General features: G+C 40.3%; 2 protein-coding genes across 2 annotated transcripts in view; one reads left to right on the top strand and one right to left on the bottom strand.

Annotated features, from left to right (window-relative positions):
• The window catches only part of INIP (INTS3 and NABP interacting protein), a 231,057-nt gene that overhangs the window by 53,768 nt on the left and 159,339 nt on the right, over positions 1–17,950 (top strand). The gene's annotated exons all lie outside the window — the stretch shown is intronic.
• The window catches only part of KIAA1958 (KIAA1958 ortholog), a 73,079-nt gene that overhangs the window by 14,855 nt on the left and 40,274 nt on the right, over positions 1–17,950 (bottom strand). The gene's annotated exons all lie outside the window — the stretch shown is intronic.

Raw genomic sequence — 17,950 nt, 5'->3', positions numbered from 1 at the left:
CATTCTGCATTGCCTCATTTGTGAAACCAGAGGTTGTTCTGGTTCCATTTTTGTTCTACAAAAAATAATTAAAGCATGATATTTATGACAGTAAAAATTATCTTTAATTGGACATATTTTTAAAGAGCTAAATAAATATAGACAGAAATGTACAGTACAAAGTAATGCAGCACTTCCTAACAAAGGAGTTGGCTGGTAAAACTACTACAGAGAATGTGTAATTTACAAATGTACAAGAATAAAAAAAAAGTATAGTTAATATGTTCACATCAGAAGATATGGAAGAAAAGCATCATTATACAGTCTCACCACATAATCCAGCTGTACCTTGACAGTGGAGGTACAATTGTGATAATTTCTTTTCATTTTGCAGAAAAATAAAATTCTGGAAACAACCTGATATTGCTCTGTAAGGCTATACTCAAAGTTACAATCAGTGACATATTGAACCACAATATTCAGATGCTACCGCTACTATGGTTGTTACTGACAGCTGATTTTCAGGCTAATACTAAGATAAATATAAAAAGGAAAGGCTTTTTACATGTAAGTGATTTATGTACTTAAGGACTGTTTTCTTGGCATATGCAAACTATCCGTCTGTACAAGGATGCAGTTTACATGCACATAGGTGGAACTGTAATTATAAATGTGACAAACCATAATGGTCTTAGAAAATGAACAGCAAATGCAAAGAAGGAAAACTTGAATGGTGTGACTGTACTCTGTAATTGTGAATGGAACATTCCTTTTTCTCTCTTCTACTTCATAAGCAGAAGAGGGGGGGAAAGCCAGTTCTTTTTTGTTCTATCTCATTGCAAAACTCATACATTTTGGTGTCCAGTGCCATAGTAACACTCTCCAGGTGTTTCCCACCCAACATACACACAACAAAGTGATATGAGGCCAGCTGAAGTTCCCGATGCCTGTCTGTCATGCAGGCCAAGCTCATGTCAGGCCATGTAGCATACCCACGCTTTGCAGCACTGCTCAGACTCTTGCTTCTCATGCCTACCCTGCCCTGAAAGCCCGTTAACAGGGAGGGCAGCAGGGAAAGGAAGGTGGCCCTATCTCCTTCCCTAGCCCGTCTGCAATGGGGTGCAGAAATGTCACTGCACAGCTGGGCAGCTTCCCCTTCTGCCCATCTACAATGACCCTGAAGGGATTTCATCCCATCACCTCCACACCACAGCTGCAAAGATAGGCAGAGGGAGGGATTTGCCCAAGGACTTGCCAGCAGAACAGAAACAGAGCTGAGTTTATACCCCCTGGGACCAGGTCCTGTGTCTTCACTGCAAGGCATCTGCTGCATCCGTGGCACTCAATGAAACCTATTGAGAGGGGTCCTCAAACCCTCTGCAAAGCACAGAGAAGAAAGGGTCTGCAGCTGAGGCCTTCAGAAGCTTCCGCAGCCATGGAAAATGCTGCCACAGAGCACTGAGGTTTGCTCAAACTGTGCTCAAGGGGAAAAAGAAAAGGTCACCAGCCTGTTTCAGAAACTGGGTTTAATATTGATATCAAAATGCTCCTTGCAGCCTGCAGTGAAGTCTCATGCTTTAGGCAATGTATAGGATAGATCCTTTGATTATGGCCAGATGCAGGCTGGAAATAAAGAGACAATGCTGTCTGAAGCTCCAAAACAAACATTTACTCTGGTACCTTGTTCACTGCACCTCCACCCCGCGCTCTCCCCATCCCCCCCCCCCCCCCCCTTATTATAGCACTGTGTAATTAATCAGTGCTTTGACTGACATCCCACATTTTAAGTACTGTCTCAATATAAACAGCACATATAATGGCTCAGTTTTATGCATGTCATCAATCACTACTACTTAAGAAGATAGCCTGTCACAACACAGCAGTGACACCCAGTCAGTCATTCATGTTATGGCATCCTTCCTTAATCTGCAAAGGAAATTGCCATATCTGCAGTTATGAAACCCATGCTGAATTAAAGAACCCCTGAAATTGCATGAGTGAAACAGTACCCCAGAAACACTGCATTCCTGCAGTGCTGTGGTGTGTCACAAGGCAGGTGGGAAATGTTAAAGATGTCAGCTTCTCATCTAGCCACATCAGGAGAGCTACATCAATTTTGACTGTGAATCCAGCCTGCAGTGCTAGTAGATTATCCTCTTCCTATGAAACCGCGCAAATATCAGGGATATCTCATAACATGGGATGAATGCAGGGAGGCAGTGAGAGCCAATGGACAGAGTCTGAGACAGCCAAAGTTATCAGATGTCAGCTGAGCCACTGTCATCATCTGCATATGCTTGTCATCCACAACAAAACCAGATGATGCAGTTGAGCCTAACTTATAAGGCAGCTCTTTATAGCGTAGGACAGCTGAGGAAGGAGACATAATTCTTCATGTCATTAAAGTCTTACTTCTTCGTTACCTAAGGAGATTTCATAGTGCTGAAACCATATAATACATCTCCAGCTACCATGTAGGCGTAAATTGTATCCAGGCAAGTTTTTCATAGCACCAAACTTTGTGTTTTCTGCTAATTTCATAATCTTATTTTCTGCTGCTGTGGTGGTTGATCCTGGTCACCCCTTAAGCATCTCACAGCCACTTGCTCACTCCCAGCACCAGAGGGACAGGGAAGAGAATAGAAAGGAAAAGTGAGAAAACCCATGAGTCAAGGCAAAGACAGTTTAATAACTATAGGAAAGAGGAAAAAGAAACCCAACTGATAAGTGATGCAAAGGCAATCACTCATCACCTTCTGAAAGTAGAAAAATGACCAGTCTGTAAGCAATGTCCACCTCCCACTCAAAACCCCTTCCTTCAGTTTTTATTGCTGACCATGTCATAGGGCAGGGAATATCCCTTTGATTGGTCTGGGTTGGGTGTCCTTGTTGTGTCGCCTCCCAGGCTTTGTCTACTCTAGACCTAGCTGCTGGGGAAACAGAGTGGGAAAAAAAGAAAGCCTTGACACTGTGCAAGTCCAGCTCATCAGAAGCCAAAACACTGGTGTGTCATTAAAAATGTTAAAAGTCACAAATTCAAAACACAGCAGGGTATGTGTGGTTATGAAGAAAGTTGACTCCACCCCAGCCAGACCCAGTACAACTATGCCATTTGGAACACTAATGAAACAGTGCCCAAGACCAGGTGCACCTTGCATCCTTTCTGTACAACCTTTGACAGGACAAGGAGACCATAAAAATTATTCTTTGGGTGCAGTCTGCAAATGGCCCTTGTAAAATACTTACAAGAAACCCATCAACTCTATACATCTTTACTCTGCCTACAGGAAATAGGTAGAAACAAAATCAAAGACCTGATCACAGTCTGGATATTTGGCATTGATTACTTCTGCCCTAGCCAAGTGGCCTTGCGACCTTGTCAGAGAAGATTAGGCTGGTGTAACCTCATTCTGTTCCTTACAAATCCACCTAGACTGACAGATAAAGAGAGGCTACATAAAAGTAATTCAGTCATTATGAGCTCAAGACTAAAAGACATCTCAATTGTCATCACAGTGAATTTTGGAAAATGTGTATGTTATGGTAAGGATCTGACAAGAAGGAAGAACTGTTGAGGTGTGAGACTTCATCTCTGGGTCTGGGTATTGAAAGTGAGCGTTGTCTCCCTGAGACAGGAGTGTTTTCAACGTAACAGTTCTCAGATATTTACTTGGTCTTGCTTTGCTGCATCTTGCTGAGACCAAACCAAAGGCTCCTTTGGTCAGGGCTTACTTTTTTTTTTAAAAAGATTTTCTGTGGTCCTGGTGGAAACTACTGAAAATGCAGGTGGGGATCTACAGTAGTTCATCGACTGCTGCGGACATAAACCTCTTTGCTCTCAGGCCTCCACTGCTCACAGCATCAACTCTTCATTGTGCACAGGTTCCAAAACTGGGTAAAACCACAGAAAAAAAATACCACAAAATGCTCCTCAATACAAGAGAACACCTCTGTATCAGAAAGGCCTGGACCTGCAAATTGCTGGAGGGTAGGAGACTGGGTAGATGTCTGATATGCTTGCACCTTTCTTACAGTCTTCTGTAGGTGTCTGCTGTTACGGTCTAAGAAGAAAGACACCCTCATGTTATAGTCTAATTTGTCACAGCTAGTAAAACAGTCTGAACCAACCAACCAAAACTTATGGTCATCATTGATCTACCAAGCCAAGCTATCCATAGTGCTATTTCCTTGTCACAACACAGCCTTTGGAGTCTGTAGTGCTAGTGCTGTCACCCATGTTTTACAGACTAGGAGCAGAAACATAGAAAATAAATTGACTTGGAGATGCATTTCCTGAGGTTCTGCTCCCTCAGCTGCTTGACTACACGGAGGACCTGGTTGGAACTTTCATGTTTCCTATCTGGAAATCATTGGAGTTTCATATCTAAGAACACCAGAACATGGCAGAAAAAGCTAGTAAAACCCACACTACTGTGGGATCTGGGGTAAACTCCCAAACAGGAGTTCGAAGAAATGCTGAGTAGCTTAGATGCCCCTGTTTCAATGTAGCCAAAGAGATAAAGTAATCTGGCAGAGATAAACAGACAACCTAGTGGGACCTATGTATCCCTGGCTAGCCCACAACCATGGGATGATCCCTCCCACAGAGCGACAGCTGTCTTCTGATCTTTTCATAATCTAATCTTAATGCAGCCAAGACTGAACACTATCAGTTGAGTTATCAAACTCAGGGTTGTTTTTATTTCAGCCCACACACATACACACACTTAAGACTCCCTGAAAAGGACGTAACCTCTGTAATTAGTTATAGCAGGGGGAAAGACGCTTTCACTACAGACAGATGTAGATTGTTAATGTTCAGAGAGGGAGTTAGTGGGAGTCATGATCCTGAGCTATTACTGCAAACAGTCTTAAACTCTGCATAAGGTAGGCAGTGAGATCTCAAAAGTACATTAAAAGTAAGGTGGAATTTTTGGTGGTAATCATATCACCAACAAGAGTCTCTGCCCAATTTGCCTTCTGACTAGAAAAATGCTTCTGCAGCAGACCTACTTCCACCAAATGCTTTCATTCAGGTTAAAAAGCCTAGTTAACCACACACATGGCACCCCATTATCTCCTCATTGGAGCTAAGTGTGCTCTCTCCACCCCCCAGCACTTTGCAGGTTGGCTCTTGCCCCTGTTCTGCAATTACTGAAAAGCAGTGATATCCAACCTACAGCCCATGGCCGTATGCAGCCCATTAAAACAGTTAACATAAACCACAGCCTACTCCTACCTTTTTTTTCTCCTGTACCCACTTGTTTCAAGAAAGTATCTGCAGGCAAATGACATTCCCAAGTCAACAACCGCAGCTGGCAGAGACCACGCAATGGGGTCAAGTCAGGGCAGGGAAGGGCTGGGGGACCCTCTGACAAATGTGCCCTCCTGGAACCAGTGCTACAGCTACCCTGTCGGGAGTGGCTGAATGCCACCATCGTACCATGGCATCCCCGAGTATCAGTCTTTCTGCATGCAAAACTTAGAAAGCTGATGGCTGGTTTTCACTGTATCAAAGGAATAAGCAAGTGAAAGCCATTCTCCCATCTCACTGCCGAAGAGTGAGGGTGAGGGTAACTGCAGGAGGTCCCTCCAGCAGGGCTCCCTCTGAGCACTCACAGAAACACCCTGAGATTAAGAGACAGGGAGAACTAAATGCTTGGAGAATTTGATTTTTGGCACTTTTACTGTCTGGTACAGGCTAACTTCCCTGGGGCAACTCCTACACACACAGAGTAGTCAAAGGCTTAAGTCAAAAATACACATTTTAATGTAATTATTTCATATCCAACAATAACCATTTTTTAGGAAGTCCTAAGGCCAAATAAAGCGTGTTTCCTGTGCCATAATAATCATACTTATTTACGCTTAAGCTTGTTGAGTCAAAGTCAAAAGACAGGGGAAAACCCTGTGGCTGCCTGGAGACTTTCATCAGGTTTTGACATCTAACAGCTTCTGAGCCCTGCAGGATCAAAGGATTAACTTGTTAGCTGCAGATTATTTAAGCAGAAGAAAGTGCTCCTGCACTTTTTCTTGAATTTCTGCCCTACCCATCTGATGTTGCTACTAAATTCTGTTTAACAGTTACAGTTTCTCACTTCCACTACATTAAATCAAAGTCTACATAGTTTAACATTTTCAGAAAAGCATATAAAATCTATAGTACAATACAATTTATTAATTAAAATCCATTTATGAAAGATGTTTTCTGGCAAAACCAAATTATGCTTCTATTCAGTTAACCCTCTCCAACAAAATAATCAGTGAAATATTTTATGATTCTAAAATTAAAAAGCTTTAGATTCTGTCAGTGAAAAAGGGCATAGATTGCAAGCACATGAGCATAAGAATATTTATACATTGGTATCTCCATGAAGTAAGAGTCACTAAAATAATCTTTAGTCAACTGTACATTTTATTGCAAGGTACAGAATGGTCTGATAAGTGGATGCTCGCTCGGACACTAGTGTTGGTTTTCAGTTTCTGTTCATTTTCACTACTTTGTCACCACAACAGCCTGAAAAGATGCAGGGTGCAATCTGGCTGCTGGCAAAGTCAACAGGAAAATTCACATCATTATTAATGGGACTACTGCATGATCCTCAGATGACAGAAAATTTGTAGCCATGACAAGGGATTAAGAATTTATGTCCTCCTATGACTGACTGCATCAACCTTTTAAATAGTGGATACTAGCAATCACAAATGAACAGCACCAAAACCGCAGTGCTCTAGGGACTTGGATTTCTACAAGGCTCCCTTCCTGGCTGTATGTGACATCTGAGCTATTTCAACATAAAGGTACTAAAAATCCCTTTTCTAAATTAAAAAAAAAAAAAAAAAAGTTTTTATTTGTTCAAAATACGATTGCCACTTCATCTAGTTGTCTGGTTTTGGTTTTGTCAGGGCTACTGGAAAAGAGAAGTGTTGCATGCTAGTTTTACCTTACATTTCATTTCTTCCACTGAACACTTACAGTGGTCTTTCTGGAGTAAGAGACTGTATCATTTCCTATCTCCTTTGGAAGCTGTTCTGTGATGCACTGGTGTGAATTGCTGCAATACAAAATGGGATGCATTTCCTTTGTATCCTGACAGCGGGGCTACTCAGTTCTTACTTATCCAGATCTCACTGTCATTTGGCAGGAACAAATACAGACTCCAGCTCTCCCAGGCTTGCATAACACTGCAGCACTTCACGGCAAGATGCTACAGCTGCTCCCTGGGGCACAACATGGGGACCAGCAGAAGATGTTTTGCAAGAGCACTGGAGAAACCCATAGATCTGGTACTTGGGTGATGTCCAGGCAAAACGTACTTGGCTCACAGCTGGACTGGAGTCTGCCATCTTAGCTGCCCTGTTCCAAGTCAGTCACTTGGATTACAGCCAAGCCTGGAACCAGTTCCAGGTCTACCTGCCCTGCCTTGTCTCTCTCTTCTTTACAAGAGGTTTATAAAAACAAATTCTTTTGACACATATAACTGACTGAGGTTCAGGGACCCAACTTTTCATAGAAGTGGAGGATATAAAAGCCAATGCTTGGAGTTTTCTGTACTGCAAACCAAAAAACATTAGAAAACTTTAGAAAAAGTGAAACCTCTTTCATTCAAAATAACTGACTAAACTTTCTTCACCTGTGTTCCCTTCTAACACATAATTGCGCCCCCTTCAGAGATCAGGTTAAAAAAATCAAGTAGATTGCTGAAACTGAAGTGCTGCTGAAAGTTGGTAAGTGGCAAACACAACATAGTATGCGAAACAAATGTTAGCTTTATGTTGAGCATGCATCTTTACATTCATCCAAATAATCCTAAAATAATTTACAGCTAACTCCACTTAGAAAAAGCCAAGTATTGATTTTAGTTTAAGGCTAAAGACAAGATAGGTTTTTTGCCATTTTCTTCATGTTAAATATTTAACTCTGGAAAACAGAATTGATTTTTACCCAGGTCTTTTTAACAACACAGTGCAATCTTGCCCTTTCGAAGCATGTTATTTGTTTCATGAGCTGTGGCAAAAGGAATCAAAGGAGTAGGATGGTGAGTGTCTAACCTACCCTGAGAACTGCAAGCTGGATGATGCACAGCAGAAGCAATGCACTCATTTTCCAAGAGGACTTGGCTGGCTTGGCACTAGCCCAGAAAGTGTTGCATACATGTCCTCAGCAGAATACTTGTTTTTCTCCCAGCTAAGTTTTCAATTCAACAAAGCATATTTTAAGTGCGTTCTGGGTTGGGGTCCCTGTATTTAAGTATATGTTTATGTAGAAATGTAGAAAATAACTGGACTAAGTCATCATATGTTTAGAAGGTGGAAGAGCAGCACACCTGAATAACATTTATAGTATAAGATGACTTGATTCAAAAGTTAAGAGAAAAAACAGTAAGAAAAAATCAAAATAAGGAGAGAAAAAACTGTAAACATCTGAGAAACACCTCCTTTGAATTAAGCTTAGTATTTAAAAATGAAACATGAAAAGAAAAATATAAATTCTTATGGCACAACCCCATTTCTTACAGAAGATGCTATATTTTCCGTAAAGTTTTGGGTTTTTTTTTTCATAAGCACCTTTACGTGCTCATACAGAGAAAGCCAGCTTTACATGTTTAAACAGTTCTCACAAGCACCAGTTGCTCAGACAAAATTTAACTAGTGGACTGGTTTGCACAAAATCAGATACAAATTTATATGGCATTTTGGAAAATCTGGTGCAGTGCAATTTTGTGCCTCTGCAGTTGCAAGCCCAGTGGAAGAAGAATGAGAAACAGGACACAAACATGTGTCCCTTTACAGTTCAGTCTTCTCTTTACATGCCAGCCCACAACACCAGAGGCTTAACATGGTCTCAGCTATGGCCTACCACCACTTTTAATGTCATTGCATTTAAGAGCTAACTTTAATAACCATAGTTGAGAAAGCAATGCAAGAGGACTCAAAGGGATAAGCCAGGGCTATGAAGTTTGCCCACTTTTGATTCATTCCAGACAGCAGCTGAGAAGCAAATTTAGGAAATACGGGAGGAAAATATAGAAGGGGGAAGAGAAGGAAGAATCAGAACAAAGGGATGTGAAAAAAAGAACAACCCTGAAGAGGGTGATTAAAAACAGATGAGGATCCTCATCATCTGAAATGTAATTTATATCACTGTTTCAGAATGAGGCAGTCTAACCGAGGAAACAAGCAGTGACACAAAGAAAAGGAGTATGTAATACATATTTTATTACATTCATCATAATAAGCTGCACTTTAAGTCTTGGCCAAAGCATATTCTTAAATCAAGCTGAGAATGTGAGCAGCTTCAGACTTAAGAGCATGAGGCCCACATGACTGTAATTAACATAATAAATCATGCCGTGGAGCTCTCTACAGAGGCTGACAGTGCTTAGTTGATATATTGCTTATTAGAGACTGCAGACTTTTTTCCTTCCATTTTATTAAAGTGCCATTATTAGTGATTCAAGACGTACTCTTTCCTATTCTGGCTGAAGTATCTGCTGCAGGTGTAACAGGAAATGTGTTGGGAGTTCATGCTGTTGACTTCTGGTAACAGACTGCAGCACATGCACCCTGAAGAACTGCACTTCAGTACCTTTTCTCCTACCCGCATCTTCAATTTAGCAAAGTACTCAAATCACCTTGTTACTGAGCTTAAAGTTTTAGTTTTGAAATTCTCTGTTGGTGATTGTGCCCAAACAGGCCAATTTGCTTTTACCTTGCACACCGTGTATTCTCCAGTATGAGTGAAGCAAGCTATGAAGGGCACAAACTCTGTGAAGAGTTTACAACCTTGCCCAACTAGTTTCAATGCACACTTTTAATGCACATACTTCCTTTGTCTTCACTAGGTCAGAGAGCAGAATTTAAGGACCAGATCTTTACACAATTCTCCAGAGAGCATGAAGTGCAACACATGAAGTGAAATAACTCCTAAGGTGGATTTTTTAGCATGTTTTTCTGTTTTAAGCCTGTACTGAGAGTCCTCTCCAATTCAGAAAAAAAAAAACCCTTGAACTTCATTTTCACCTTTGCAAACAACTCTCACCATATTAAGAAGGGGTGGAAGTTCAAAGACTTAAAGGTCCTACAACACTTGAGGGAGACTCAACAGCTGGGCAGAGGGCAGAGACGCGAACACATGACAACTTGCAGACAGGCTACAGACCTCAGGTGTTAAGATACTCTGGCAGCTGCCTACATGCCCTGGCTGACCAAAGCACACACACTTTGTCCAAACTAGCTATGGCACGTCCAGGCTTTTGTCAGCACAAGGAGCCCTAAGAAGCACAGGAGCAGCTGGAAATTCTGCACAGAGAGGAAACAAAGAGATAAGGAACACACATTTGTCAGGAACCAGGCTGTTGTTCATGGCACAAATAGTTTATTCTGTCCTTCAATACATGTTTAAACTTACTTTATCACAGTTTAATTGAATAGATATTTAGCCACATTTTGCAGCTCAGCTTGAGTAAAGTCTCTTTAAATAAACTAAGGAGTTTCTATTTTTTTCATACACACATATACACATCTCTTAGCTGCTCAGAATATTGTTATTATTTCTCTTCTGTAATTACATTGTCAGAATTTTCCTGTTTGGACTGTATTGTTATTTCTATAAAAATAATTTGTTCTTCTGTATATGATATGAACAATCAGTTCCCCTGCTACTGAATGAGCTCATACCAAAACCAACACCAACTAATTCATGTAACAGGTGACATGGGGTATAGATTAATGGATATAATTATAGATGTATGTTAGACATATATGTCTATTTTATTATGCACTAGCACAATAAACAGATGCATTTAACAACAGTACAAATGAATGGTAAATGGAACAAGTTATTTGTCAAACTAAGTTTTCTGAGGGGTATCTGAAATCAGGGGCAACTGAGGCAAAGACACTTCTTTATACAGAGAGAAAAAAATAAATGTAAACCTGTGAGCAAAAAGCAAAGCAGTTATCAGCATACAGATGTGAATGCTGCGCTGTAATGCCAAGAATAGTTTTCCTGTCTGTTAATTTGTTTTCTTGGATGTACAGTCAGTAAGAGAGAAAGTCCCAAACAAATGACAGTGCTTCATTTCCCAAGAGTCAATGACAGAAAAAAATCCCCGTAACTTGGTATATCCACATGACTGAAGGACAGAGCTCACCACAATCAGAAGACAGCTCCAAGTGGTGGACTAAATCAAATTATTCCCATACAAGAACATCCATGCTTCTGTGGTTCATTCATACCACTATCCTTGATCAGCCACAGTAGTAAAGCAGAGATGAGGCAGATAACCAGTTAAGAGAGAGGTGAGTGTAAACAGAAAATTGAAGCAAGCTACTAAAAAATCAGAAATTAACAACCTTATTTTTCACAGGCTTGATCTTTGGGCACAGGTATGTCTTGCTTGAAAAGATTCAGTAATACAGCACATTCAGCTTTTGCACTGAGGTGATGTGACCTGGGTCAGAATAGCTCAGAATAATTTTTTTCCTTCTCTGAACAAAACAGAAGGCCAGGTTTTTGCTTTCTGACCCACCACTCCTCACCCCCACACAACTCAGCAAGCAAGCAATTAAGTTTTATTAATCCTTAGCTGTATGGTTTCAAGTAATGTTTTCATCATTAAGACCTAGTTAGTGAAAAGCAACAACAGACCACCATGTCACTGCCAGTCATCCTGAGTTTAACCAACAGGAAAACATACAGTATTTCTCTCTGTTTGTGTGAATTCACTGTTTAAATAAGTTAGTAAAGGTAGTGGGAGTGACAGGTATATGTTAGAAGTAAGATGCAGCCAATGCACTTAATGGTCAATGTATAATTAAGCATATAACATAAAGGTTTCATCAGACTCAGCAAGGTCTTCAGCACCACTTTTTACATTACATGCATGCAGGATGTCCTGTTCCCAGCTCCCACCAGGGCCAGGATTTGGTGGCAGCCGGGACGTATGTACAGCTGCCTCTAACACAACCTTTGTCCAACCATTTTTGCAGGGCAACACTGCTTGGCTCCAGACAAATGCAAACTCATCTGGGAAATGAAAATATAGCTCTGCCCACCTGTCCCACAGAGGCCACTAGGCACATTCAAGATGTTCAGAACAGCCAATGTCAAAAGCCACTTTTGTGCGACCAGTTAGTGGAATGCCCAAGCAAGAAAGATTCGTCAGGGAAAGTAGGCATTTCAGTTTCTCTCTCTTCAGGCTTTGATTTAATAGCCTGGTTCACACTTCCTGAAAACAGCATGGGCATATGCATCATTTAAGTATACTTTATCAAAGAAAGATGGATTTCAGCACGTTTCAGTGCTTCCAGGATCTGGGTGTCTTAGCAAGCACTGCTTTGTGCTGTGTCAGCCATGGTAAAATATCTACCATCATGCTTCTCTTTTCTTTTCTGGAAAAATTCAAACAATAATTTATGTATTCAAAATTGTTATCTTGTTTAAATAGACAGAAAATAAACTTGGAAAATTGTACTGATCTGTTTCATGCTCAAGCAGGTTCTAGGTTCACTGCAAGCACACAAAAAAAGATGACAGAGCAAGACTCACTAAAAGAGAAAAAAATTAAGTATGAGGAAAATGGGAGAAATGAGAAATCATTGTGTGCTGCCTTCACAGAACAGCTGGTGCAAAAATGGCATGTTGTCATCATTGAGACAGTTGAAAACAGTTCTTCTCCAGGTTTACTGCTGCTCTTAAAAGCTTAGACCTTGAATAAATATGTGAAATAGTTCTATAGATATATTTGCTGAAGTACCAGCCTCATCCAAAGTGGAAAAACACTCTCAAAAAGTATCCTAACCTAAAACGCCAAAACCTTTTCCCTTTCCATCCCAGCACCCCATCCAAAGTGCCAAAGGAAAAAGTGCATGTCTGAGGGCCTTCCAGTGTCTCTTTTGGCTGCTGTGCTGCACCTCCTCTGCAGATCCCAATCTGATCCTGCCTTGCCTCTCTTTTCTTACTTTAAGACAGACAAATTATAAGATGAAAATAGCTCCAAAACTAAACAGAGCAATTGCAAAGATCACATAAAGAAAAAAGATCTCTGATCAAAACCACCATGTTAAATAATCTTTTATTTCCTAAAAATAAAGTGATGTTCAGTACAGATTTGTCCGGTTTCCTTTGTTGTTTCCATATGTTTTCAGGACACCTGGAACAAGCAGAGGCCTTATTTTCTTCCTTTATATACCAGTATCACAAAAGGCAGCATTTCGCACAGAACTGTTGTCTAAAACACCTTTAGTGAAAGGGAGAGCATAGCACCTAGATCATGCTGGTCTTGCAAAAAAGATTTATTAATTCTCACTTGCGTTTCTTATTTTTTGCTTTTCTGCCTTTTGCGTTGGGATAATGGGGAAGAGGTTACATTTCTGAGTCTGAAATGAGCAGTGATGTTCCAGAACACAACATGGGCAGTTTCTCTTCTCATATGACACTCCATCTTAGTTAATACTGTTTGTGCTATGGTATTTTAAACTAAGAATATGTCAAATTAAATGTCCACAATTCTCAGTGATGCAATTCCTCTCTTCAAAACCCCAGAGAACATCCCTGATTGTCTGGCAGCTGAACTTGGCATGCTTTACAGATTTAATCCTTAAAAACTGCTGGGGCCTGCCTGCAACAGATACTTCTGAGGGTATGGATTCAGTTCTCTCGTAGCTATAGGCAAGCAATTCCCTCAGACTGCACGGAAACTACCATTCCTCACCTGTTGCAGAGGATCAATAGGCCTATGCAGCTCTTATTGCAGGACAACTCAAAGCCCATCCCCAAATGTCTCCCACACCGATCTACTTTCTGAATGAATAATCATGAATGACTTCCTCCAAAATGTGTGTGTGTATATATACAGTAATGCTGCTGCATGATGCCTCTGTGTGCTACAAGTAGTTCCACTCAGAAAAGGTCTGTGGGAGTGGGGCAACAAGCCCTGACAGCAAGAAAAATATCAGCTTAATCTCTTATTTGCGTAGCTGCTTTGATAAATACTTAATACTTAGGACAAGAAGACGACTGCCCTCTACGTGACAAGTCCACCATTGGTCTTCAAGGTTGCAAAGAGGCTGGCATGAGCCTTCTGTGTCTGGAAAGAATTTCCACTAAAGTAAATACATATGGAATCCTGAAATAGTGATAAATATACTTCTTAAGTACAGTGAAAATCTAAAGATGTTGCTATACTCGATGAGTCTTCATTTCAGTGCTCTCCCGCAACAATTACTAACTTGATAAATGCTGCTTGTAGGAACAACTTCACAAAATATACTCTGATACTAGAATTATTAGGACTGTGCTTTAATTATTTTTTTTTATTTGATTGTCATGCTGTGTACCCATATGGTAAAAGGAAATAGATGACTACTTTGCAAAGGCTGAATTTGTCCTTTTTATGATACTGTCCTGCTTTTAAAGAGAACTACCTTACAATATTATAGAGAAAAGTAATATCAACCTCATTAGCAAAACTTATAGAATAAAGCCTCTATAATATTAGTGTATAATTTAACAGTATTTGGACACAGATAATTAAAGGTGGGAGTGGGCTGGCAAATCCATGATGCAAGATCAGAAGGCAGTGGCAGTGCAGGAGGTGATTAATCAACTCACTAGCTTCCTTTCTGGGATGATTAAAACTATAATGATCTCATCTTATTCTTCTAAATAAGCCAGGCCCTTGCAAATGAAAAAAATAATCACCAAACTATGTTTTTTCTAAATATCTGTCTCAGCACTTATTATGTTTAGTTCAGCTACTACAGCAAGAATAGATATCAATTATGGGACCTAAAGAGTCACCAGTGGACCGTGAACTCCTTAGTCCAACAGAAAGAGGAAGAAACTGTCTCACCCCTACATACATTTAATTGTTTGCTTGATCACATTCAGTGGCGTATGCCCCTGGAGACAGGCTTCAGCAGTGACTTTAGCCAAAAGTCATCAATCTTTGTATGTAAATCACAAATACAGAGACCAATCAGTAATTATTTGAGTGTTCCTAGAAAAGCTCAAATAAAGTTTTTTAACTTCTTTCTGATATGATTGTTTGCCTTGTGTTACATTCCTTCTTGGCACAGTTCCACTGGACTTGGAAGAATTACAGCAGGGATTAATCTCACTCTTCTGTACATATGGCTGATGCTTTACATACCTCTAAAAAGAGGTATTATTTTTTCTTGTTTGCACTTCATTGGAATGTGCTGGCTGACATCTTTTTTGCCTTGCAGTGTAAACACTGATTTTGGAGTTTAAGCTAAACCTAGTCAAAATTGGCAATTCATGAGTTGGGGGGGACTTCTTTCTTCCCTAAGTCTTGTAACATTTTGAAACTCATATGTATAAATTATATCTATCAATAAATATTTTTATGTATCAGCTGCTCTGTCTTATCCCACAAACTCATATAACAGCTCCTAATCCATGAGTCTTATGATCACAGAGGACCTCATTCCCATTTAATTTATACCCACACAATTTTAGGGGCAGCGGGGTGCATCCTAGTTCTTTTCATTGCAGAAAAATACTTTATCATCGTCCACATAAAAGCTCTACATCAACATCAGACAACCCCCAGAAGCACTGCATTGTATAATGGTCATGTCTGGATAGAGACATTATGTGAACGCCTGGAACCGACAGGGATGTCCACACGGAGAGCCGAGCGAGAGTCAACCCATGAATCATGAAAGGCTGCAATCCTTGCTCACACCTTCCCAAGATGAGAGCACAGGAGCAGAACAAGACCTTAGTCACCAGGCTAAGCTGATCACCAGGCACTGATCTGGGATCCTGGAATACCAGCTACAGAGCAGAAAAGTGCAGGGAGTTGCTCGGAGCAGAGACAATAGAGTCAGCAAGGCTAAGTACTGCTCTCAGCACAGACCAGGGTATTTGTTCATCACAGCACGCATTCAACACCTGATTCTATTCAATAACCACCGCAGAAGGACAGTGTGTGGCATGTCGACTAAGAAAGCAGTGGTGCTTCTGGACAACTTAATTCCCTTCTAAACTCTGCAAATGCCTGTACATGTAAAATATCACCCAGCAGCCTGGCAAATTCAGTGATGGGATATGCATGAAGGCATTGTGATAGCAACCACAGAATATGATTTGCCACACCTCTGACAGAAGCACCTACTCTTTGCTTTCTGCACATTTTGTACATATGGGTTTAACATCTTTTAGTGCATCCTTATGGAACTCTTTGCTCGTGTATCTATAGTGTTGGACTAATGTTGGACCAGTGATATCTTGCTGCACTATCTTGTTAATCCAAAGCACATATTCACCCTCAAGTCTTCAGGTGGAAAGTGAGTATTCTTCATAAATATTTTGGTAATTCAGCTTCTGAAGTAAGCCTTACCTCTCAGAGAATCAAAACTTGCCTTCCTGCACAATAAGCTCTATCCTCCTTTGAGCCATAGTCTTCCTCTGTATGCTTCTGCAGTAACACCAAATCTTTTCCATTCATGGTTTCAGACATCCAAATGTTACATGTACTGCAGCCTAAAGCATCATGATTCTTACCTTCCATCTTCACTGATGTGACCAACCTTGCCCTTGCTGGTTCTTGGACATAAAAAACAGATCAAGTATTAGCAGAAGACAAAAGAGGCTGTTTGGGAAGTAGAAACTGCAGAAATTCCCTGCTCTACACCACTGCGAAAATCTGTCTCCTGTCAGATGTACATCCTCTCATTTATTTCCACCAGAAAAAAAAGGACTATATATACCTATATATATTCTTGAAGGCTTTGCTGATAAAGTGGTATAGGACAATCTGAAAATTCACAGATGAATGTCCACTTATTCTCTCTGGGCTGAAGTTTAAAAAAAATAATTAAGTATATTCCACAATGCTTAGATGAAGACCTGAATCCAGCAGATACCAGCGTCTAGCCTCATTGAATCTTCATTGGGATGCCATTCCACTTTTAGGACACAAAAATACCTTTGTGAAGTCCCTGCTTTCACATTCAGTTGTCATGGTTTAACTAAGGAAAGGGATGGGGGGGCGGAGTTTGAAAGAGGAACTAGTTCAGAAGTATAGTGTGGATTAAACTGGCCTAAGCTAGTATATATCATCAAGATTTTTGATTTCATGAAAAACGTCACTCAAAAATCCATGACCTACAAGATAACCACACATGGAAACTATCAGCTGTGTCTGATACAAACGCAAGGATATGTCACTTAAGCTAAAACTCGAAGTGGTATTTCTTGCTGGTTAGATCACACCCTTTAATCATAACATCATTTAAGGCCTTAGTCCTGCAAAGACCTCACAAACATACAACCAGTTCTAATGGGACCAGAAGCAAGGCTTCACATATTATTTTAAAATTAAGTAACACTTGGTAGCAGACAAGGCAGAATTCAAATTCCCTGCTTACTTTCAACTGTACCTTTGTTTCTGTCTGTTTAGAACAGAAACATTTCTACGTAGGATAGACAAACATACCCTTGTAGTTCAATATATCTCAAATTGTATATATCATGCACCACTTCCAGTACATCACTCTTTGTTAAGAGACAACCTAATGAAATCACTGTATATGAGCAGAGTAAAGCAATCACTCTGATCTTTAATCAGACCTCCACATTTTATCTGCAAGACTGTACTGTGCAGAACTACACATCTGTTATAAATTCACTTGCCAACATTGCCCACTTCCCTGAAACTTGAGCATTTATTAACACCAGCACTTCTTTCCCAAAGGAGCAAGCTCTATGGAAATCAGAGACTGATATATTGAGTTTTAGTCATATGTCAATCATTTACCCTAGTTAATATGCACCTACCTCTGAGTACAGTAACAGCATATTACAATAACACTATACTGGGCTGAGAAAAGGAACTACATAACACTTTTTGAGAACACAACAAATTTAAGTATTGAGAACATAACTGTGAACTGGAATTTGGACAGCACACTGAGATAACATTAATGTCTATGCAAG

Source organism: Falco cherrug, chromosome Z (assembly GCF_023634085.1).
Source record: "Falco cherrug isolate bFalChe1 chromosome Z, bFalChe1.pri, whole genome shotgun sequence".
Classification (NCBI taxonomy): domain Eukaryota; kingdom Metazoa; phylum Chordata; class Aves; order Falconiformes; family Falconidae; genus Falco; species Falco cherrug.
The sequence above is the reverse complement of the archived record's forward strand: the minus strand, read 5'-3'. Positions and strand labels throughout refer to the sequence as shown.